Below are 24,201 nucleotides of genomic sequence, written 5' to 3'. Positions count from 1 at the left end.
CTAAATCAATGCCAAACTCAACCTCTTGGATTGGTGGTAATCCCTGTAACTCTTCAGGAAACACATCTGGATATTCACACACAACTAGCACTGATTCGATCTTCTTTTCAGTCACTTTCTTATCTAGCACATAAGCAAAAATAAGCTTCACAACCCTTTCTCACATATTTCTGAGCTAACATCGATGAAATCACCACTGGTAAACTATTCAAATCATCTGACTCAATTCAAATAATCTCATTATTCTGACATCTCAATTCTATCGTCTTTCGTTTGTAATTCACAACAGTATCATGCAATGTTAGTGATTGCAATTTTCGTGAAAGGTAAGTTTTAAATATTTATAATTAATCATTCTTGCTAACTATTATCGCGATGCAGGCAAGTGTACATATCAAACAGTAGTATAGTTTTAGCAAGACCGGATTGTCAAACCCAAAGGAACTAAAAGTACTAGTAATGACTGTCTTTTTATTATCTAGCCTAAGAATAAAGGGGGTTTTGTTTTAACTAACTAATTAAATAATCTAAGAATTCACATAGAATGGAAATAGGGGGATTACTTTTGTAAAATGATTGAATTAAGACAATACCTAAGGAAAAATCCACCTAGACTGTACTTGTTATTCTAGCTCCGAATCGGACGATTTATTCATTTAACTTATTCCGTAGAGATCCCTAAGTTATGTTATTATCCCCATTCAAGACTAATAACGTCTAATCCCTAGATTGAATAATTGAGACTTTTCTCTAATTAACACCCTAGGGTTGCATTAACTAGATCTATGGATCCCCTTATTAGGTTTCACCCTAATCTGGAAAAATCTTGTCACCCTATGTCTAGGCACGCAAACAACTCCGCTTAATTATGACAAATGTACTCTTAGACAGGGTATATTCCTCCTCTGAATAAGAGCTTATCTTGAATCAGTATCTTGGGATATAAAAACAAGAATGAAGAACAGATAATTAAGAATAAGTTATATATTTATTATACAATTCCAAAAATAATAACAAGATTCGTCTTAGGTTTCATTCCCCATAGGTATTTAGGGGATTTAGTTCATAACTAAAAAGAAAAACATCTCAGAAGAATAACAAATACAAAACATAAAGAAAACCCAAAACTCGTGAAGGAAATTGAGGGGAGATCTTTAGTCTTGATGGTGACTCCGGCTTCTGAGATGGATCAATCAGCTTCCTTCAAGTAATTCCTTCCTTCCTCTCTGTGTGTCCCCCTACTTTTCTCCTCTAGGGTGTATTTATAGGCTTTAGAATGCCTAGAAGCCCTCAAAATTGGCCTTTTTCGAATTGGACTCAACTTGGGCTCGATAGAGACACACCCGTGTGACACGCCCGTGTGAATCGTGCTTCGAATCTACCAAATTGACACGGTCGTGTGGTTTGCCCGTGTGAGGAGGTCCAGGCCTTGTTGAATTCGTACTTTGGCCCATTTTTCTCTGTTTTTGGCCCATTTCTCGTTCCTTTCACTCTCCTACGCTCTCCTAAGTATAAAATATGAAATTCAAGCATTAGGAGCATCGAATTCACCAACTCTAATGGGAAATCATCCATAAAATGCATTAAACATGGGGTAAAAATATGTATAAATTACGGTGTATCAAATACCCCCACACTTAAGCATTTGCTTGTCCTCAAGCAAAATTCTCAACTTATAATCAAAATAAATTCATCTCAATTTATAATTTCTATTGATAATATCTCAAAATATCCATAGGTAATCATACATTGAGAATTCAACTAAAAGAACATAAGAGTTTCAAACATTCCAAGTTGAGTGTTTAATCATGCAAACACATGTGTCTCCCCTTATCTAAGTAATTACCTTTGATTCAGAATATCACAGACTTTCACATCCTCATGAAAGATTCACTCAAATCACTCAAGTTGTTTAAGGACAATAATTGAAGAGCTCAATAGTCAATAATGATAAATTATTACCATACGCTTGCATGAAAATCAAATCTCCACCACTATAAATTGAGATGATACATCAATCAAAAGGTGTTTAGAGGGTTGTAATGAGGCTTGGTTAGGGGGTGTGGTCACAAGCTGAAAGAAAAGGTTAGAATCAAGATTGACTTGAAAAATTTGCCTAACTAGAAAATGGCTAGTCATCAATTGCGTACAACAGAGCTTTTCTCAGAATATGGAATTTTAACTTCTTTATCTCAGAAGATTACTACTATTAAGATGTATACACATTTTGTTTTAAGAACAAGTAAAATACAAAGTAGAATAAAACTTAGCTAAGCAACTATTTCAATTCCAATCTCGACAAAAAATTCGGGATCAAATTAATTTAAGGGATTTCAACAATAATGGGTTAAGGGTTAATATTAAGGGTAATACAAGAAATGGCTTGTTAGCTCAATGGGATTTACTAAGGGTTAATCGTAGAGGTAGGCTTTTCATGGCATGAGTGGGTTAATCCTAAGTGCCTTAATCATTTTGACATATCAAATCAAATGGTGTGGTCTTGACATGCATAATCAACCAAGTTCTAGAATAACAGTTCAATACTGACTTACTCAAAGCAATAATAAAAGTGACTATGAAAGAATTAATAGATGCTCAAAAGGCTCAAAAATCTCACAAAAATTATGGCTTTTTTGATGTTTAGAACTTGTGAATTCCAACTTAAAGTAATACATAAACTTTAGGGAAACAACCTAAGATTTTAAATTCTTAAAAATCAACTTATCATGCTAGATTCTCTAATGTCTTAAAGTTTAAACAATCAATGCATAAATGCCTATGTTTTAATTCAAGATATATCAATCAAAATCATAAATCAATCAAAATTTATCCTAAATATGATATGAGAGCTTTTCAAGAGAACAAGGCAGTCATTCAGGGATTTTTCTGATAATAAAATAAATACCCTCCCACACTTAAGATGTACATTGCCCTCAATGTACAAAGATAGATAGGAAAAAAATAAATTTGTAATCGTAAGATAGGGGGAGAAGTGAAACTTCCTGTATGATGAATTCCTCGAACTGGAGTTTTGGAGACTAATCAGTGCTAGAGTGGAGCAGGATACTCCAGCGGTGGTAGAGGTTCATTAGCCCATAAGTCCTGTGCCAAAAGAATATTATATCAAGTGGTAGCTATGGTCGTGGTCGATCAGAACATGGTAGTCGTGAAGAACCTTCCCCGGTGGAGTTTTTAGTTCCTATGCGATGATGTGCTCAAGAGCTCTATATAACTGTGATAAAATATGGAACTTTTTAGGGGATATTAGGAAGAATAATTACTCATAAAGAAATAACCAAAATTGATGATTAAAAAATAAAATTCTAAAGTCTAATAAAAAATAAAAAGTAGTTTTAATAAAAATTAAAAACATAAAATAATAAATAAATGTTTTTAAAGATCTTCATCGCTAGATGGTTCACGAGCTGGGACTGGCGAAGAGATGTGGAGGTGTTGACAAATCTGTTGTAGAGTAGCATCAATGTTGTCAAATCGTTGAAAACACTGCTGCTTGAATCGAATGAGGCGCTCAGAGATGTCAGCATATGAAGCCGCCACATGAACTGGACGAGAGGGTGGTGGTGGCTGAGATAGTGGGTCCTAGTGCTGTGGAGGGACATCATCAGGAATGTCCTTGTAGGCCTCCTTCTCGGTAGATTGGGAGAGATGATATTGAGGAGGGTAGGTTCCTTGGCACTTTTTGATCATCCTCATGCTAAGCATGCTCGAGATGCCTTGTGGAGACATCTAGCCAATGAGCATTAAGGATGATTCTTGGGCTGTGGTGCTGATGAGCCTGAAGTGTCGAGCCAACCGAGTAACATAGGGGCCAATGGAGATGACCCCCTTCCTATGCCGCTTCGTCTGGTGCTGAATTGTGAGGGTGATGAAATAGGCAAGGTCGATGACGTGCCCGTGCAACATACACCATAAAAAGTAGGCGGCGTGAGTGTTAACGATGCTGGTGCTCTCTCACCTTCCTGTAATCATGTGAGCCAAAATGGCGTGTAGGTACCTCAGAGATGGAGGGAGAGCCGATGCCTTGGAGCAGCTAGGATTATAAGTGGCCCCACCTGTACTAGTGCATCCCAGCATCATGAAGGAGAACGATGGATGTGGTGGTTGAGAGCATGTAAGTCATTCTCCTCCTTGAATTCCTTTGTATATAAACCCAGCATCGTATCGAATTCTGGGATGCTGAGCTGTCGGACAAATCTGCCTAGGCGAAATTTGACCGTGTTGGGATCATAGTAGTTCGTCATCACGGTCTGAAGATGAAATGTAGAGCATAATTTCATCGTAAGCTCGAGATACGTCGGCTCGATGATCCCAAAGAAAAGCTTCTAAGGATCGGTGGTTAGGAGGGCCCGAATCGGTTCAGCCAACTGAACTTGTTCTACGGTAGCCTAGTCGATGCAGCGGCCCGTAATTAAAGGTAGGGTCCGGAGTATTTGGAATAGTTTTTCTTGGGGCCCAATGGGGAACCTCAGGAAAGGGTGACGAACTTCCGCGGTAGGACCCGAGGAAGATGACGCTCCCTTCCTTTTCTTTGAAGCAGGGACAACGACTTTTTCACCACGTGAAGATGACATGGTACCTACAAATAGAATCATCAAGTCGTCTTGATGAGTGGTCAAAGTAAAACAAAGACAAATTTTAAATAAAAATCATAATTTCAGCCACAACTACTAAAACTAACTAAAACAATAAGTTCAATTGCATACTTTTGTGGCACTAGCATGGTGATATGAGTAAAAATGGCCAGGAATTTAATGGAAATATAAAAAGCATAAATTTAGCACATGGCATGAGTTGTAATGGTAAATAACATGAAGCAATTGAAAACTATGAATATTGATTTAGAATAAGTGAATAAGGCATGAGAGTTTCATAAAAATATGTCATGTGGAATGAATGATAACTAATCTAAAAGAAATGAAACTTGAATGATAGCACTGTGTGAGAAACATGAAGATTATAGCATTAAAAATGAGTGGAGTTAAAGGGAAAAGAATGAACAAACGCTAAAAAATAGAGATGTAAGCATCAGGGATGAAGTTGGAAGCGGCGCACAGGCGTGGTGGAGAGGGCGTGTGGACTTACAGCAGCTAGGGTTAGGGTTTTTGAGTGAAGAAGACAATGAGTAGTGCAGCCTATTTATAGATTTTGTTGCACATGGCCAAGTAACACGCCCGTGTTCCCCAATTTCAGCCCATGTGATTCGCGAATTTTGAGTTTGGGCACATCTGACATTTAGTACACGCCCGTGTTCCTTGGGCGTGTGGGTGCACACGGTCGTGTTGCACAGCCGTGTCCGGCGTTGTTCGCTTCTCCCATGCTCGTGTAGGTAAACCCACGCCTGTGTCAATCTAACAGGTTCGACCACGAGTGTTAGACACGGGCGTGTCGCACGCCCGTGTTGTTTTAACAGGTTCACTCATGGTTCTTCCACACGGACGTTTCGAATGCCCGTGTTGTTTTGGTAAGCTCGACCACGGCCATGTCGCACGGCCGTGGCATTTTATCATAGCTCGTGTTTGGAAAAATTGTTGCTCTATTTTCACACGGCCCTAAGCATGCTCATGTGCTTGGCCGTGTCTCTGTGGAAAACCTGTATTCAAGAGCTCCGTTAGTAAGTTAGGTGTTGAAGACTAAATTGTAAAGAAGTTAATACAGTTAGTGCTTGGGTTGCCTCCCGAGAAGCACTTATTTATAGTCTAAGCTTGACTTACCTCTCTATTGAATGGTCATGGTGGTTTGAGGAGTTTATACTCCTCATTCCTGCTATCATTCTCATCAAAATAAGGTTTCAGACAGGTGTTGTTTACCTTAAAAGTGCCAAACTTGGAATGACTTACCTCGACTATACCGAATGGGAAAATACCAAGTACCGTAAGAGGAATTTCTTCATTCGGTGTGGTAGTGACAATGTGAGGATCTGCGACATCTAATAAGACTTTATCTCCAACTTTAAGTTGATGTGGGAAGGTGTTGAGCTTCTTCTGGCGTAGTTCCGGTTTATCATGTGTTCTTGGTTTATGCGTCTGCCATTCATCTAGCTCCTTGATTTGTAGCCTTCGTTCTTCCTGAATAGGTCCTCTACCATTGCTTGAGAATGGCTCATGTACTTCCTTCAGACACATTTCCTGCAAAGTAGGTTGTACCATATTGTCAGTTTTAGTAGAATGGGTTAAACGATCACCTTCATTTTCTGATGTGTTGCCAAAATTGCGAGCTTGAAGGGTGATTGTTTCGTCTCCCACACGGAGTGTGAGTTCACCTGTGCCAACATCAATGATCATTTTAGCAGTTGCTAAAAAGGGCATTCGTAGAATTAAAGGAGTGTTGCTATCCTCTTCTATGTCTAGAACAATGAAGTCCATGGGAAATATAAATTTATCGATTTTAACTAGCACATCTTCAATAATACCCCTAGGAAATCTTATAGTTTTATCTGCTAATTGAATGCTTATCCCAGTCTGTTTGGGTTTCCCATGACCTAATTATTTGAACATTTTGTAGGGCATGATGTTAATACTAACCCCTAAATCAGCTAATGCATTATTAACATCTAAACTACCAATTAAGCAAGGAATTGTAAAACTCCCTAGATCTTTTAATTTGTTCGGTAGCTTATTTTGCAGAATAGCTGAGCAAACTGCATTTAGCTCTACATGCGACACCTCGTCCAACTTTCACTTATTTGCTAAAAGCTACTTTAAAAATTTCATTGCGTTTGGCATCTGTAATAGAGCTTCAATAAACGGTAAGTTAATGTGTAATTTTTTTAAGACTTTAAGGAATTTACCAAATTATTCATCTGAGCAGTCTTTCCTTGTCGCGTTGGGGTATGGCACACGAGGTTTATATTCAACATTCACTGATTTGTTTTTATTATGACCTACCTCACCTTAGCCTCTGCTTACCATAGTTTCTTGCCTCGGTTCTAGCTCAGGCTCAACAAATCCTTCTTTATCTTGAACATTAATCACGTTGAGTTGTTCCCTTGGGTTGGTGTAATGCCCCGTACCCGAGACCATCGCCGGAGTCGAACACGAGGTGTTAATAGACTTAATTCATTACTTAAACAGCTCATACAATTCATTTTAAAATTTCCAGACAAGCTGGCTAACTGCATCATAGTCGCTTTAAAAATCATATCTCGAGTTTCAAAACTCGAAATCCAATTCCATAAATTTTTCCTGAAACTAGACTCATATATCTATCTACTAATTTTTTTTTAGAATTTTTGGTTGGGCCAATTAGTACAGTGTATTAGTTAAAGTCTCCCATGTTTCAGGGTTCAACTACTCTGACCTCTGTGTATTACGGATCAGATATCTCCCTGTACAGAGCTTCAATGACTATGTCGTTTGTCTCTAATAAAATTAGACTCAATAATGGATCTTTACATATAAATAATGACTTCTAATTATCTTTGTAAAATTTATGGTGAATTTCCAAAGTCAGAATAGGGGATCCAGAAATCACTCTGGCCCTGTTTCACAAAAATTTAAACATCTCATAAAATATAGCCCATATACCTGTTTCGCTTCTTCCATATGAAAATAGACTCATCAAGATTCGATTCCATAACTTATTCATTATTTAATTCCATTTATAATATTTTTAGTGATTTTTCAAATTCACGTCACTACTGCTGTCTGAATCTATTTTATGGTAAATTTTACCTATTTCATGGTTTCCATGGATTATCTAGCAATTTGACATACATGACACCAAATATGATCATATCATAAGACCATATATACAAAATGATTATAATGCTATACATTCCATACTCAAAATATACAAGCCATTATGCCAAGATGGTATACGGATAGTGTGAGCGAGCCTCCGACCATTCCCGATTTCCGAGCTGGCTTGTCAAAACTACAAGGAATGAAAAGGAGGGAGTAAGCATAAATGCTTAATAAGTTCACATGCAAATAGCAAGTAACATAACCATATAAGCAAACACAAAACATCATTTGCATAATCATCACCAAGACATTCATATCACATTTTCATTTACCATCTTACCATATTGTTGTTATATCGATTTTTCAACCCGAGGGTTAAGTACATACCTGTTCAAAGTACCCATTTCACAACACTTACCAATACGTCCCTTTCATCTTGAGTATTCCTCCATTTCAGTAGAACTTTACCCATTGAACACATCAGAATATAATTCGGATACATGGAAAGTTTGCACATAAGTGCCACATATGTAGCTAAGCTACCATGTAACCCGCCCATAAGTGAACTCGGACTCAACTCAACGAGCTCGGGCATTCGCATCCATAAGTGAACTCAGACTCAACTCAACGAGTTTGGACATTCGCATCCATAAGTGAACTCGGACTCAACTCAACGAGTTCAGATGCTCAACCATCCTAGTGACATGTCACTTGTATCCTAATCTATTCCTAAGGTTCAAACGGGCTTTTTTCCTCGATCTCACATCTTTTTCGTCTTCCACGAAATATCGGAACCGATACTCGGTGATAGTTCATACTCATCAAGTAATTCACATAATTACATATTATTCAACAATAACCACAAAACATAACGTTTCATGATAATAATAAGCATCATATCATATAAACAACATTAAATTCCTTAAAACAACAATTATGTTACTACATTTACCTTAAAACAACAATTATGTTACTACATTTACACATGAACTTACCTCGTATGCAAAAATGGCTACTTTTACTATTTCTTCCACAACTTGGTATTTTCCCCATTTTAGCCCAAATTTCAGTTTTCCTTGCTCTATCATTTAAAATATAGTATAATTAGGACTCAAATTATTCAAATTGACCCAAAATCATATTTTGGAAAAATTACAATTTTGCCCCTAAACTTTTGCATATTTACACTTTTTCCCCAAAGCTCGTAAATTAAACTTCAGCCTATTTTCTTATGTTTTATGACATGCTGATCATTTTTCCCTTGTATGGCAACATCAAATTCTCACTCTAACATGTACTTATGACTATTAGGTATTTTTACCGATTAAGCCATTTTGCTAGTTTTCGCTTAAAACCGAGTAGCACAAGTTGTCTAACATAATTTAAAACCTCATATTTTATCATAAAACACTAAAATACACAAATTTCACCTATGGGTATTTTTCCAAATATAAACCCTAGGTTAAATTATTGCTAGCATAAGCTAAATCGAGCTACCAGGACTCCAAAAACGTAAAAATCATTAAAAACGAGGCTACAACAGACTTACAATCGAGATTGGAAGCTTGAAAAACCCTATCCATGGTTTCTCCTTGCTATATTCAGCCATGGGGTTGAAGATGAGCAAAATTGGCTTTTAATTTTGTATTTTAATTCATTTTGCCCCTAAATGACCAAAATGCCCTTACTACTAAACCTTCCAAAAATTCCATCCATGTCCAATTTTTGTCCATAGACTTAGAAATTGGTAAAATTTCTATTTAAGACCTCCTAATTAATATTTCAAAACAATTTCATACTAGAAACTTCTAGAATGCAAGTTTTGCAAATTATTTGATTTAGTCCCTAATTTTAATTTAAGCACTTTATGCATAAAATTTCTTCACGAATTTTTCACACAATCATGCAATCATATCATAAACCTTAAAATAAATATAAAATAATTATTTCTATCTCGGATTTTGTGGTCACGAAACCACTATTCCGACTAGGCCCAAAATCAGGATATTACAGTTGGGTTTAGTATTACTTGGCAGGCTACCTTGTGGTCATTCGGAGATTAGTTTGGAAAGCTGGCCCTAAGTTCTGAGCCATTGGATTGACGCTTGTTGATTTTTAAGTGCTATCTCGGTGTTCTGGAAACGAGTTTCTGACACCGATATAAACTTTGAGAGCATCTCTTCAAGTTTCGGCTTCTTTTCCTGTTGGTAGGGTGGTTGTTGGTAGCCTGGAGGTGGTGTCTGATTTCTTTGGCCTCCCCATGAGAAATTTGGGTGGTTCATCCAACCTGCATTGTAAGTGTTACTATATGGATTGTTTTGAGATCGAGAATTATTACCCATGTAATTTAACTGCTCGTTATCCATGTTGTGGCCATAAGTTTGGTATTACGAATTGCTTGATCCACCTCTACTTGCTTCGCACTGCATTACTGGGTGAACCTGTGAAGAACTAAGAAAACCATCAATTTTCTTATTTCAGAGTTCTACCTGATTAGAGAGCATGGTGACCGAATCGATGTTATAAACACCGGCTGTTTTCGTTAGTTTTGTCCTCATGACTTGCCACTGATAGTTATTCAGTGACATCTCCTCTATAAACTCATAAGCATCTCCAGGTGTTTTATTATTGATGGTTCCGCCAGCAGTTGCATCAATCATTTGCTGAGTCAAAAGATTCAGGCCATTATGGAACGTTTGAACCTGAAGCCAAAGTGGTAACCCATGGTGAGGTTACCTTCTCAGCAAGTCCTTGTATCTCTCCCATGCATCATAAAGAGTTTCTAAATCCATCTACACAAACAAAGAGATATTATCACGTAATTTGGCCATTTTAGCCAACGAGAAATATTGTAATAGAAATTTTTCAATCATTTGTTCCCAAGTAGTGATTGACCCTCATGGTAATGAGTTCAACCATTGTTTAGCTTTGTTCCTCAATGAAAAAGGGAATAACCGAAGACGAATGGCATCATCAGAAACACCATTAATTTTAAATGTATTGCATAGTTCCAAAAAGTTTTCTAAGTGAGCGTTGGGATCCTCATCCTACAAACCATCAAACTGAACAAATTGTTGTATCATTTGAATAATGTTAGGATTTAGTTCAAAAGTATTTGCAGCTACAACAGGTCTAACTATGCTCGATTCAGTTCCTATTAAAGAAGGTTTAGCATAATCATACATAGTGCATGGAGTAGGATTTTGATTAACCGCAATTATAGGAGGTAGCTGATTGTCTTGGTTTTCAGCCATCTTTTCGGTTGGGGGTTGAGTATCCTCCTCTTGCTCGTTCTCTGTGTATCTTAAGGTTCGCCTTATTTCTCTTTGGTTTCTGCGAATTGTGCGATCGATTTCTTCGTCAAAAAATAGTGGTCCTAACGGGTTTCTTCTAGTCATAAACTATAAAAACCTGCCAAGAGAAAGAAAAAGTAAATTAATAAATAATAATAATAAATAAAAATTAAATTGCAAGAAAAATAAATGGCTAAAGTAATAAAAATTGAGCGTTCCTAATATCTTAGTTCCCCGGCAACGGCGCCAAAAACTTGATCGTGATTTTTGTGAGAGGTAAGTTTTAAATATTTATAATTAATCGTTCTTGAAACTAACTATTCTTGCGATGCAGGCAAGTGTACCTATCGAACAGTCGTATAGTTTTAGCAAGACCGGATTGTCGAACCCAAAGGAACTAAAAGTACTAGCAATGACTGTCTTTTTATTATCTAGCCTAAGAATAAGGGGGTTTTGTTCTAACTAACTAATTAACTAACCTAAGAATTCATAGAGAATGGAATTGGGGGGATTACTTTTGGAAAATTATTGAATTAAGACAATACCTAAGGAAAAATCCACCTAGACTATACTTGTTATTCTAGCTCCGAATCAGACGATTTATTCATTTAACTTGTTCCATAGATATCTCGTAGTTATGCTATTATCCCTATTCAAGACTAATAACGTCTAATCACTAGATTGAATAATTGAGAATTTTCCCTAGTTAACACCCTAGGGTTGCATTAACTCGATCTATGGATCCCCTTTTTAGGTTTCACCCTAATCCAAAAAAATCTTGTCACCCTATGTCTAGGCGTGCAAACAGCTCCGCTTAATTATGAAAAATGTACTCTTAGGCAGGGTCTATTCCTCCTCTGAATAAGAGCTTATCTTGAATTAGTATCCTGGGGTATCAAAACAAGAATTAAGAACACATAATTGAGAACAAGTTAAATATTTATCATACAATTCAGAAAATAATAACAATATTCGTCTTAGGTTTCATTCCCCTTAGGTATTTAGGGGATTTAGTTCATAACTAAAAAGGAAAACATATCAGAAGAATAACGAATATAAAACATAAAGAAAACACAAAACTCCTGAAGGGAAATTGAGGGGAGATCTTCAGTCTTGATGGTGACTCTGGCTTCTGATATGGATCAATCAGCTTCCTTCAAGTAATTCCTTCCTTCCGCTCTGTGTGTCCCCCTACCTTCCTCCTCTAGGGTGTATTTATAGGCTTTAGAATGCCTAGTAGCCCTCAAAATTGGCCTTTTCTGAATTGAACTCAACTTGGGCTCGGTAAGGACACGCCCGTGTGAATCGTGCTTCGAATCTGCCAAATTGAGGCAACCATGTGGTCTGCCCGTGTGAGGACGTCCAGGCCGTGTTAAATTTGTACTTTGGCCCATTTTTCTCTATTTTTGGCTCGTTTCTCATTCCTTTAGCTCTCTTATGCTTTCTTAAGTATAAAACATGAAATTAAAGCATTTGGAGCATCAAATTCACCAATTCTAATGGGAAATCATCCATAAAATGCGTTAAACATGGGGTAAAAATATGTATAAATTACGGTTTATCAGTTAGCCAATCCATACCCAGGAGTATATCAAATTCGTCAAATGGCAACAACATAAAATCAGCCAGAAAGCAATTATCCTGAATCATCAATGGATAATTCTTGCACACTTTATCAACCAACACGCACTTGCCTAAGGGGTTCGATACTCTAATTACAAATTCAGTAGACTCTACAGGCAAAGTCTCATTGGATACTAAATTCACACATATATACGAATGAGTTGATCTTGGATCTATCAATGCAATAACTTTAGTATCATAGAGAGTAAAAGTACCAGCAATGACATCCAGAAATGATGCTTCTTTGCGAGTACGAATAGTGTAGGCTCGTGTAGGTGCTTTAGCATCAAATCTCACAGTAGTGTCTCGTGTTACGCCTCTACCAACACTCACATTTCCAACATTATTGGATGGTCTTCCTCTAACTGCAGTGTTACTCGGCCTCGTTTTTTGAGTATTATCTTTTTTAGCTAACTCTGGGCAATCTTTAATACAGTGATGTCGTGAACCACAACTGTAACAAGTTCTATTATTATTTTTCACCTAAAAATCTCCAAAATGCCGTCTTCCACACTGTTGACACTCGAGTTTAACATCTTTTATGTTACCAACACTCGATACCGATGTGGCTTGAGCTTTAGGGTTGGTGTATGGCTTCCCACGATCTCTATTCTGATATCCCATTAGAGCTGTCGATCGGTTAAAATAGTCTCTAGATTTATTTGATGACAAATGATAAGATTTATTCAATGATCTCTTCCTCAAATCTCTTGCCTCTGAATCATCCTTTTTCTTTTCTTTACTGAGATCTTCAGCTTTACAACCCCTCTCAACTAGTACTACAAATTCCTTCAATTCAAGTAACCCGACTAACAACTTTATATCTTCATCCAACCCATCAACAAATTATTTACACATGATTTCCTAGGTAGAAACATATTCCCGGGCATACTTACCTAAACGTACAAATTCTCTTTCATACTCTATCACCGTCATCCGACTTTGTTTCAACTCTAGAAACTCTTTATGTTTCTGATTGAGAAATCTCTGACTTATGTATTTCTTTCTGAATTCGGATTGAAAGAACTCCCAGGTGACTCATTCTCTAGGAACCACAGATGTCAATGTTTTCCACCAATTATACATAGTCTATTAACAGAGATACCACACATTTGATACATTCATTAAGAGTACAGGATAATTCATCAAACACTCTGATTGTATTCTTGAGCCAGTACTCAGCCCTCTCAGCATCATCATCAACTATAGCCTGAAACTCTTCGGCCCCGTGTTTACGTATCTTATCCATTGGTGGCTTACTCAATCGAATCAGATCTATCACTTGTGGCACAACTGGTACTTGTTGAGGAATAGGTGGGGGTGGAGGTTGTTAGTAGCCGGATTCGTTCGTACGAATTTCATGAACCACTCACTCATCATTTGGAAGAAGGCTTGCTTAGCCTCTCCCCCTTGGCTGCTCGACATAGGACTAGAATCAGCCAGCGTTATCCCTTGAGCGAGAGCGGGCGCATTACTTTCAGCATCGTCAGCTACAGCTTGTTCGGGATCCATTTGCTATATAAAAACACATTTTAACTGTCAAGAATCATCTCACTATCACAATTTATATATATGGCATGTATAGCTAGACTCTCATATGCTACGTTAGTCCCAGAATCGACTAAATCGTTGCTCTGATACCCATAAAATGTAACACCCCTAAACCGTATCCGTCGTCAGAATAGGGTTATGAGGCATTACCAAATAACACACTACATTCACAAACATTTATACATTTATACTCACAATCCATTCATATCAATCACATTGTCCCTTAAAAGGTCCTATGAGACCTTAAAACATGCTTAAACGAGGTTCAGAACTAAATCGATAACATTTAGAAACTTTAGGAAACTTGGAAAATTTTCTTTGATTTCAGGGTCAAATGCTCGTGTGGACAGGCCATGTGCCTCATACGGCTACCAGACACGCCTGTGTCACAGTCCGTGTGAAAATAGGGCATACATACTAACTTACACCCACACGGCCGAGGACACGCCCATGTGCCAGGCCGTGTGAAAACTAAGGGGGTTACTGACTTCGGTCACACGGCCGACCACACGCCTATGTGCCAGCGTATGTGCCACACACGATTAGTAGACACGTCTGTGTGTCTAGCCCATTTTAAAACTATGGGGTATACGGACTTTAATTCGTAGGGTACCACACGGTTGTATAACATGATCGTGTGTCACACACGGCTGAGACACATGTCTGTGTCTCTGCTCATGTAGACAAAAATGGGCCATTTGAAAAGCCAATTTGCCACCCTTTTCTCATGCTCACCTACCATCCAAATGGTATCATTTCAACACATATATAGGCAGCCAAAACATACCAATTCACACACATATCATGCCATCTATTCACAACCATTTCAATTACTCAATTCCACAAACAAAACAAATCGTTTCAATATGCCAAAATCATCAAACTTGCATAACTTCTAAATGCATTTACCCATCAACCTATCACCTATTTCATGTTTCAAAATATACCATTTTATCACCTCAAAGTCCATCTACAACATATCTTTACTCTAGCATTAGCTTACCACATAACCACTAGTTACATAAACAAACTTATAACCATCACATAAGACAATATATACATTACATGTATCACATAACAAACACATAATTCGAACATTTACAAGCCAAATCTCATGGCTATAATCACAACTCAAAATATACCAAAATGACACTAGCCTATACATGCCAAATACCATATATAAAAATCTTCCAAAAACACCAACGAGATGATTGATAGTGTGATGATGCTTCCCGATGATCCTCGAGTTTGAGCTAGCTTCGATAATCTATAAAACAAAGACAAATAACACACACAGTAAGTTTCATAGCTTAGTAAGTTCGTACCAAAATACTCAATAGTTCATAATACACAAATCATCAAGTAATAGACACTTAGTAGTTCTCATAACATCATTCAATTCTAATCCATGAACATTTCTCATGTATATACAAATTCATCAAACTTCATACACATAGTATCAACTACCACATAGGTATCGTACGTACCTGTACTTTTCCATATTTATTTATTTCATTCTCAGCTCTTTGTTCAATACATTAAATCATTCAAAAATCTTTCAATGCCCTAAGAACTTGCACATTTAGTGCATAAATGATTAGCCAAAACTATAAAAATATCACACACTTAGTGCCATCACATTAAACCAAAGCTATCTCGGTATCGCACACTTAGTGCCACATATAGCCGAAGCTATTCCAACTCGCTCACTGAGTGCTATATATATAGCCGAAGCTATCTCGAAATGCACACTAAGTGCCAAACATAGTCGATTTGTCATTGTACGTAATCATAGTCGTATATATACAACTAATGCATTATTAAAACATTAAAAACATAATTGTAACAATGTTTATCATGTATGAACTTACCTTGTACTCAGAATTGACGAATCGAATCGATTACTCGATAACCTTCGATTTTCGTCTATCTAAATCCGATTCTTTTCTTTCTCAATCTATATAAATTCAAAATTAACTCATTTAATCATCAATTTATTCAATTAAATCCATAAACAAGTATTTGGGTATTTTTGAACTTTAGCCGCTAAAGTTCCACATTTATTCAATTTAGTCCCTATTTTATAGAAACACAAATTACACAAAATTTAATTACACCCAAGCCTAGCCAAATTTCCTAGGGACCCCTAGTAGCCTAAAACTTTCATTTATTTCACAATTTGACCCAATTAATTTACACTTTTCATAAATTAACCCTTTTTATGCAATTTCACCAAAAATCACTTTACAAAACATGATAATCTATCAACAAATACTCATTTTCCATTATAAAACATTCAAAAGCTCAAGATATCATCAATGACATTTTAAAAAATCACCAAAAAACTCAAAAATTAAGGCATGGGTTAGCTAGTACTCGAAGCAACGATTACAAAAATAGAGAAATCATAAAAAACCGAGTCAAAACGGACTTACATCTTGGACAACAATGGCGAACCTTCATGTAACGCCCCAATTTTCGGGAATTCTGTATATGTCGGCAAAATTTAAAATTTCTGTGTTCTGTCTATTTGGTGTAGGTTTAATTATGTTAGTTGGCCTCTACAAGGCCCAAGCTTAGGTTAAAACTCGGTAATTTTAGTTAATTTTAGTTCCATAAGAAAAAAGGGGTTCTGGTTAACTGGGCTTTTAAGTATTAATTGGGAAAAATAAAAGACAAAGAAGCAGGAAGTGGCATGTGACGCCACTGGGAAGGCTATAAAAGTGGCGTGTGGATGCTAGGGAGAACCAAGGTTCAAGTCACAATGGGAGCATATTAAGGGAATTATTGTTATGATTAGAAAGGGGAAGTTTTGGAACTCAAGTAAAAGATTGTTAGGAGGAGTTTGAGTTGCTCAGGGGATTGAGTAAGGAGGGGATAAGGGAGAGGATTTAGGAGCTGATTAGGGAGAGCAGTGTTGGCCGAATGGTAGACTATTGAGGAGGAAGAGTTGGCCGGCCAAGGGTTTTTCTTTAGGGGGCAAGTTTCGGCTAGGTCAAATGCCAAATATAAGTTCAGCATTAGGGGTAAGTTGTGCCGTTTCCTGACCATTCTTCCTTTTTCTTTTTTCTTCTTTTTTCTCTCTTCATCAACTTCTTTTCTTCTTCTTGTCTGCCAAATCTCTCTACCATTCTGCTCATATTCCTTTTTTATCAGTTGTTTTTAAACCTATAGTCGATTACCTCAAAAGGTCAAAATCCTAAAAGCCTGATTTCTTTTGTGCCGTTTTCTTCTAGTCAAAACCCTCTTATTTTCCCTCATCTTCTTGACCGATTCTTTAATCCTCTGAACCCCAAGTTTCTGTCGACAGAGCCACTACAAAACCCTCATCTTTTCTTTACTGTTACAAAAAGCCGAAAATGCATAGCCATAGGAACATAGCCAAATTTTAAAATCACTAAAGGCTCGACTTTTGTTATCATTTGAGGGGTTAGATCTGCATCAAAATAGAGTAGGAGTTAATTGGAATCATTGACTGAAGGAACCGGTGGTAAGTTTTTGAACTTAATCTTTATTTCAAGTTTTAGAAAAAGCCGAAACCCCTAAAGGTTAGGGAGGCTGTCGATTTGGGCTTGTAGCTCTAAGGGTTGTTATAACTATTTTATTTTGATAATAGTGGGATCTAGAGGCTGTTGATCTAGACATAATCGCTAATTTCGGCAAAGGTAGGATCGCTAGTGCCTAAGGTGTTTTCGGCCGAATATGGTAAGGGGTTAATACGTAGTTGTTTTTCGATAGTTAGATTAACGTGTTACTAATCCAATTGTAGGAAGTTCATGTGTTGATCTCGTCAGCATATCATCGCAAACAGGTGTGTAACTGACACCCTCTTATAGACTAGATCGGCAAAAGCCGAAAAGCCGAAATGCCGAAAAGCCGGTATTTTGAGAACTTGCGAAAAGTAATGCTCGTGAGATTAATAGTTTGATGTATATGGTAAATTAAAGTGATAAGATTGTAAAGTGCACGATTCCGTGCATTTTGATGTTTTTTAGGCTTAATGGGCCAAAATCGGGATAACGGGCCAACGGGCCCAATTCGGTAAGAAAACGCGGTAAGTGTTTCTGGTCGTACGTAAATGGCTATGTTATGCATGAAGACCTTAAGAATAGTTAAATTACTCGAATACCCCTATGTATGGAAAATTACTATTATACCCCTAGGTGCAAAATTACCATTGTACCCCCAGGGGTACTTTTGACTGAAAAGAATGATGATCTGATTCCGTTTGATATATGCCATGATTGTATATCTACTGCATGGGGATATGGGTTATATTATGGAGGAAACGTCCTGGTGGCTATGCCACAATTATCTAATCTGGTGGCTCTGCCACATATATCTGATCTGGTGGCTCTGCCACATATATTTGTTCTGGTGGCTCTGCCACGATTATCTGTATCTGGTGACTCTATCACATTATCTGTTCTGGCAGCCATGCTGCATATTTCTGTGGCGTGTAGTGGTTGGGTGGGTCGAGTAGTCTCCTCACATGGTGAAAGGTTGGTATGGGGGTGCATATGGTTGGATATGGGTTAGGTTTTGCATAAACATGTAATATCCGTTCTGTTCTGTTATGGGCCTATGGGCTTTATTCTGAATTTTGTTCTGGGCTAAGGCCAACTTATTCTATTTCTGTGGTTTGAACCGGTATAGGCTATGGTTGGGTTAATTTGCACACTGAGTTTCCCCAAACTCACCTTTTTTCATCCACGCAGGTAATCTCCAACCATAGTGGGCTTGGAGCTGTGAGGGATTTGGAGTGGCCACACGTTCTGCAAGTTGATTTTCTTCTGGTGAACTAGACATCCTTTTATTTACGTTTAATGTTTTGGGTTTTTTTTTTTAAATGTAATAAGGCCACTTAATTATTTTTTTGATGGTTTTAATATGTTTTATTAGGGTAGGTATTACTTATATTTAACTGTTGGAATTCGGTAGCTTTAGGGCGTGTTTTCAAAAATAGTAATTGATTTCAAAATAACACGACAACAAGCAAAGCTTCCGCAATGAAAATATTTTCAAAGATTAATCACTTTCCTAAAAAGGACTTAATCAAATTGGTTTCCTGGAAATATACATGACGTTAAGGTGTGGCAATGGCGGTGTGCATGTCTAGGATTGGATCCGAAGGGAGCTTAGTACTTAAGCAGTCCGATGGACTCACCTCCTCTTTCTCGGTTTCCTACCTGGTGCACAGCTTCCATTCACTTTAACGTACAATGAATTTATCTTTTAAAACACTAAGTAAGTTCTTCTAGATCAACAATACTAAAATGTTTTGAACGCTTCGATGTGGCATGTCGGATCCGGCCATATCGTCTGGGCTGAGTTTGGGGTGTTACACTTCAAGCTTCCAAAAACCCTTATTTCTTCCTTATTTCAGTTGAGGAAGATGACAATTAAACTTAAAATTGTTTTTATTTTATTTATGTTAAGTTAAATTTCAAAATTACCGATTTAACCTTAACGAAACAAGATTAAAATCATCATATTAATGTCCATCTTTGTCCAGTCACAATTAAAATGGTTTAATTACAATATAATGACCTTTACTTTAATAAGCCATTACAATTAAGCACTTTTAACTAGTAGAATGCAACTTTTTCATTTTATGCAATTTGGTCCTTTTTCTCAAATTGAGCTATTAAACGATAAAATTAGCTCATGAAATTTTCACACATATAAATTCACATCCTGTAACACCAAAAATAATATGAAAATAATTTTATGACCTCAGAATTTTGGTTCCAAATCCACTATTCTCATTTAGCTAAAAACGGGCTATTACATCTTCCCTGAAGTTACTTGCGTCATACATTAATTCAAATGGCAATTCCGAATCAGGTGTGATGATAATTGGTGCCGAGGCCAATCGATTCTTCAATTATTTAAAGGCTTTCAAGCATTCTTAACAAAATTTAAATGTTGTATCCTTCTTCAATAATTTTCATAAGGGTTTAGCAATTTTGGAGAAGTCTTTGATGAATCTTCTATAGAATCCGACATGTCCCAAATTGCTCCTAACACCCTTTATACATGTTAGAGGTGGGAGTTTCTTAATGAAATCTACCTTTTCTTTATCTACCTCGATCCCTTGTCTCATTATTTAGTGCCCCAAAACAATACCTTATTGTACCAGGAAGTGACTCTTTTCTCAATTGAGTACAAGGTTTGTTTCTTCGCACTGTCTTAGTATCTTTGCTAGATTGGTTAGGTAGTCATTGTAATTGTCTCTAAAAATTAAAACATCATCCATAAAAACTTCCAAAAACTTTTCCATCTTGTCAGTAAAAATCACCATATTACATCTTTGAAACATAGTAGGAGCATTACATAAACCAAAAGACATATACGTCTAAAGGCAAACATACCATACAGGCATGTGAATGTTTTTTTGTGTTGATCCTCTAGTGCTGCAGTGATTTGGTTGTACCCTGAGTATCCATCTAGAAAGCAGTAATAGTCTCACCTTGAAAGTCTATACAACATTTGATCCAAGAACCAAAAAGGAAAATGGTCTTTCCAAGTCATCTTGTTCAATTTCCGGTAATCTATACAAGTTCTCCATCCCATAACCATTTTGGCCGGTATTAACTCATTGTTTTTGTTCTCCATGACCGTAATGCCTCCTTTCTTTGCACGCATTGTTCCAGACTTACCCGTGAACTATCTGAGATGGGGTAAATTATTTTCGCATCTAACCTCTAAATAATTCCTTTTTTCACCACATCATTTATAATGGGGTTCAGTCTCCATTATCCATCAATCATTCCTTTTTTGTCATCCTCTAGGATGATTTTGTGCATGCACACAGATGAACTAATACCATGGATATCAGCTATGGTTCATCTGACAGCCTTTCTAAATTGTTTCAACACTAGAATGAGTTTCTCTTCCTACTATTTAGCTAGCTCTGCTGAAATAATTACAGCAAAGTAGAAGCATCACCTAAATAATCATATTTTAAGTGTAAAGAAAGTACCTTAAGTCCTAATTTAGGTGGCTCCTCAGTTGATGCTTTTGATTGGACATAATCTCAGCTTTTTAATTCCAAAGATTCAAAGCGGGATTGAGGCATAAATCCCTTTTGGTTAGCTTTAAGCAAGTTTAAATATTCCTCCCCCTCCTCATCACTTGGAGGGTCTGACATTAATGCTTGTTCTAATAGGTCCTCAGTAGAATTTAGTTCCCATTCTGCACCTAATTTCTTTAACTCAGACAATGCAAAATATTCATTAATTGTATCAAGAAATCACATAGATTTAAATACGTTAAATGTTACTTGGTTGTCCTGAACACGTATGGTAAGCTCGCCTTTCTGTACACCAATAAGATTCTTTTTGGTCGCTAAGAAAGACCTTCTTAAGATGATTGACACCTCATTATTTCCTTCAAAGTCGTAGGAAAAATAAATTTGTCTACACATATTAAAACATCCTCGATTTTTCTTCCAGATGTGGTAAGGATCGATTAGCTAATTGAAGTGTAACCAAAGTTGGTCTAACTTTCTTTATCCCCAATTTTTGAAACACAGACATAGGCATCAAGTTGATGCTTTCCCTTAAGTCACACAATGCCTTACCACAATAAGTTGCCCCGATATTACAAGGTATGGTAAAACATCCTGGATCCTTCAATTTTAAGGGTAGTTGATCTTGTAAAATGCACTGCACTCCTTTGTCAGAGCTACTGTCTCAAATTCTCCAAGTCTCTATTTTTTGGACAGAATATCCTTCATGAATTTGACGTAGTGTGGCATCTATTCAAGAGCTTCTACCAGTGGGATGTTGATGTGAAGTTGCTTAAGTACGTCTAGGAACTTCTTGAACTGGACATTTTGTTTCTGCTTCTGAAGTCTTTCAGGGTAAGGTGGTGGAGGATTCTTTACTTGAACTAGGCAGTTTGTCTGCTATGGTAGTTTTTCTGCATCTAACAAAGATGTTCATTTATCAGAATTAATTGGGTCAGAAGTTACCTTATCAGATTTTGCATTTTCTGGTTCTAGTGAACCTGGATTTTGGACACTTGGTTAAATTTCCACTTTATCTCCAGTGTCAACTGGCTCCTCTTCATCTTTGACAGTGTTGGTCTCTATCTTCTTTTTGCTCCTTATAGTCAATGCTTTACAATGATCATTCCCAAGATTTCTTGAATTCTCCATATCATTAGGCAAAGTGCCTTGCAGTCTGTTTCTAAGTTTAGTTGCAAGTTGGCCCATTTGGTTCTCCCGATTTTTCAATGTGGTTGTTTGGATTTGGATAAGGCATCATTTTTCACTATGTATGCCTTCAACAAGTTTTCCAAACCATTGGAATGTTCAGCTTAAGTTGATTTATAAACTTTTTGGGTAAATCTAGGTGGCTGGGTTGATCTCGGTTGTGTGTAGCTGTTATTGGGTCTAGCCCCTTGGTTGCTCCAAGAAAATCTTGGGTTATTTTTCCAAGATAAGTTATTAAAATTTGGGTGGTCCTTGCCTACCTCGGTTCTAGTTTTGGTTACCCATGTAATAGTTAGATTCTGGGTTTGGTGGGCAATCTTCAAACAAGTGCCCTTCCCCATAATAGAAACAAGCTATATTCTCAAATTAATTGGGTGGCTGAGCTGTAACATTGTTAAACCCATTAGTAGTAAAATTTTTAAGTATTGAAGATATCGAAGATACTTGAGCTGCGAGTGAAGTGAAGGCATCCACTTCATGTACTCTTGTGACTCGTCTTGCAGTTGCTTGATTAGTTGGCCATTGTAATTGTTGTTGGAAATTCTCTCAATAATTTCTTAAGCCTCATTATAAGACTTAGATAGGAGAGAACCATTGGCAGAAGCTTTTACTACCATCCTCATGTGAGCATTGTGACCATTATAAAATGTCTCTAATTGGATTCAATGTGAAATTCCATGATGAGGGCATTTTTGTAACAATTCTTTAAATCTTTCCCACGCCTCATAGAAGGACTCCTCATCCATCTGTTGGAAGGTAGTGATCTCAATCCACAACTTAGCATTCTTGCTAGGTGGGAAATGTTTCATAAGAAAGCGTTCTGCTATCTCTCTTGCCATGTGGTAATGGAATCTGGTGGCAATGAGTTCAACTAGACTTGAGCGTTATCCCTTAGTGAATATAAGAATGACTTTAATCTTAGTGCATCTTTGGGTACTACAACTAACTTGAAGGAATCACTTACATCTATAAAAAATCTGAGGTGAAGGTGAGGATCTTCAAAGGCATTCCACTGAACTGGCCCACTATCTAAACTATCTGGAACATAACTGGCTTCATCCTTAAACTATTGTGTCTCGATCTTGGGTATCCTAATACTCGAATTAAGCTCATAAAATAATGAAATGGAATACTACAACACCCTAAACCCGTATCTACCGTCGGAGTACGGTTATGAGGTATTCCCTATCAATACACAACGTATAGCATTCATTTATCAACCATAAAGTATTCATTCTCATAAATCATTCAACACAATCACATTGTCCCTTATAAAGGCCTACAAGGCCTTAAACATGCTCTAGAGGTGGTTTGGGACTAAACCAATATCCTACAAAAATTTTGGAAACTTAGAAAAATTTCAACCATACAAGGGTCACATGCCCGTGTGAACAGGCCGTGTGCCACACACGGCTCCAGACACGCCCGTGTCTTAAGCTGTGTGGAAACAGGGCATACATACTGACTTGGGTCACACAGCCAACCACACGCCTGTGCGTCTAGCCTGTGTGCCTTTCAAAGGGGCCACACACGCCTCTGTGCCAGGCCGTGCCAAAACTGTAGGGTATACTGACTTATGCAACACGACCAAGTCAAATGCTCGTGTGCTAGGTCGTGTGCCAATTAGGGTGTATGTTGACTTGTACCACATGGCCAATCACATGCCCGTGTGTGAGACCGTGTGAGCATAATGACTTCCTTTTAATAACAACAGTAGGGGACACATGACCATGTAACATGACCGTGTGTCATAAACGACTAAGACACACGCCCGTGTCTTTGCCCGTGTGGACAAAAATAGGCCATTTGC

At 37.3% G+C, this 24,201-nt stretch overlaps 2 non-coding genes across 2 annotated transcripts; both read left to right on the top strand.

The window, feature by feature from the left end:
• The first annotated feature begins 10,421 nt into the window (after nt 1-10,421).
• On the top strand, nt 10,422-10,528 carry LOC128292562 (small nucleolar RNA R71). The gene has a single exon (XR_008282547.1). It is a non-coding gene; the product is annotated as a small nucleolar RNA R71 (small nucleolar RNA).
• Nucleotides 10,529-23,063: 12,535 nt separating this feature from the next.
• LOC128292487 (small nucleolar RNA R71) lies at nt 23,064-23,170 on the top strand. The gene has a single exon (XR_008282472.1). It is a non-coding gene; the product is annotated as a small nucleolar RNA R71 (small nucleolar RNA).
• The last annotated feature ends 1,031 nt before the right edge of the window (nt 23,171-24,201 follow it).

This window comes from Gossypium arboreum, chromosome 4, assembly GCF_025698485.1.
Source record: "Gossypium arboreum isolate Shixiya-1 chromosome 4, ASM2569848v2, whole genome shotgun sequence".
Taxonomy (NCBI): Eukaryota; Viridiplantae; Streptophyta; class Magnoliopsida; order Malvales; family Malvaceae; genus Gossypium; species Gossypium arboreum.
The sequence above is the reverse complement of the archived record's forward strand: the minus strand, read 5'-3'. Positions and strand labels throughout refer to the sequence as shown.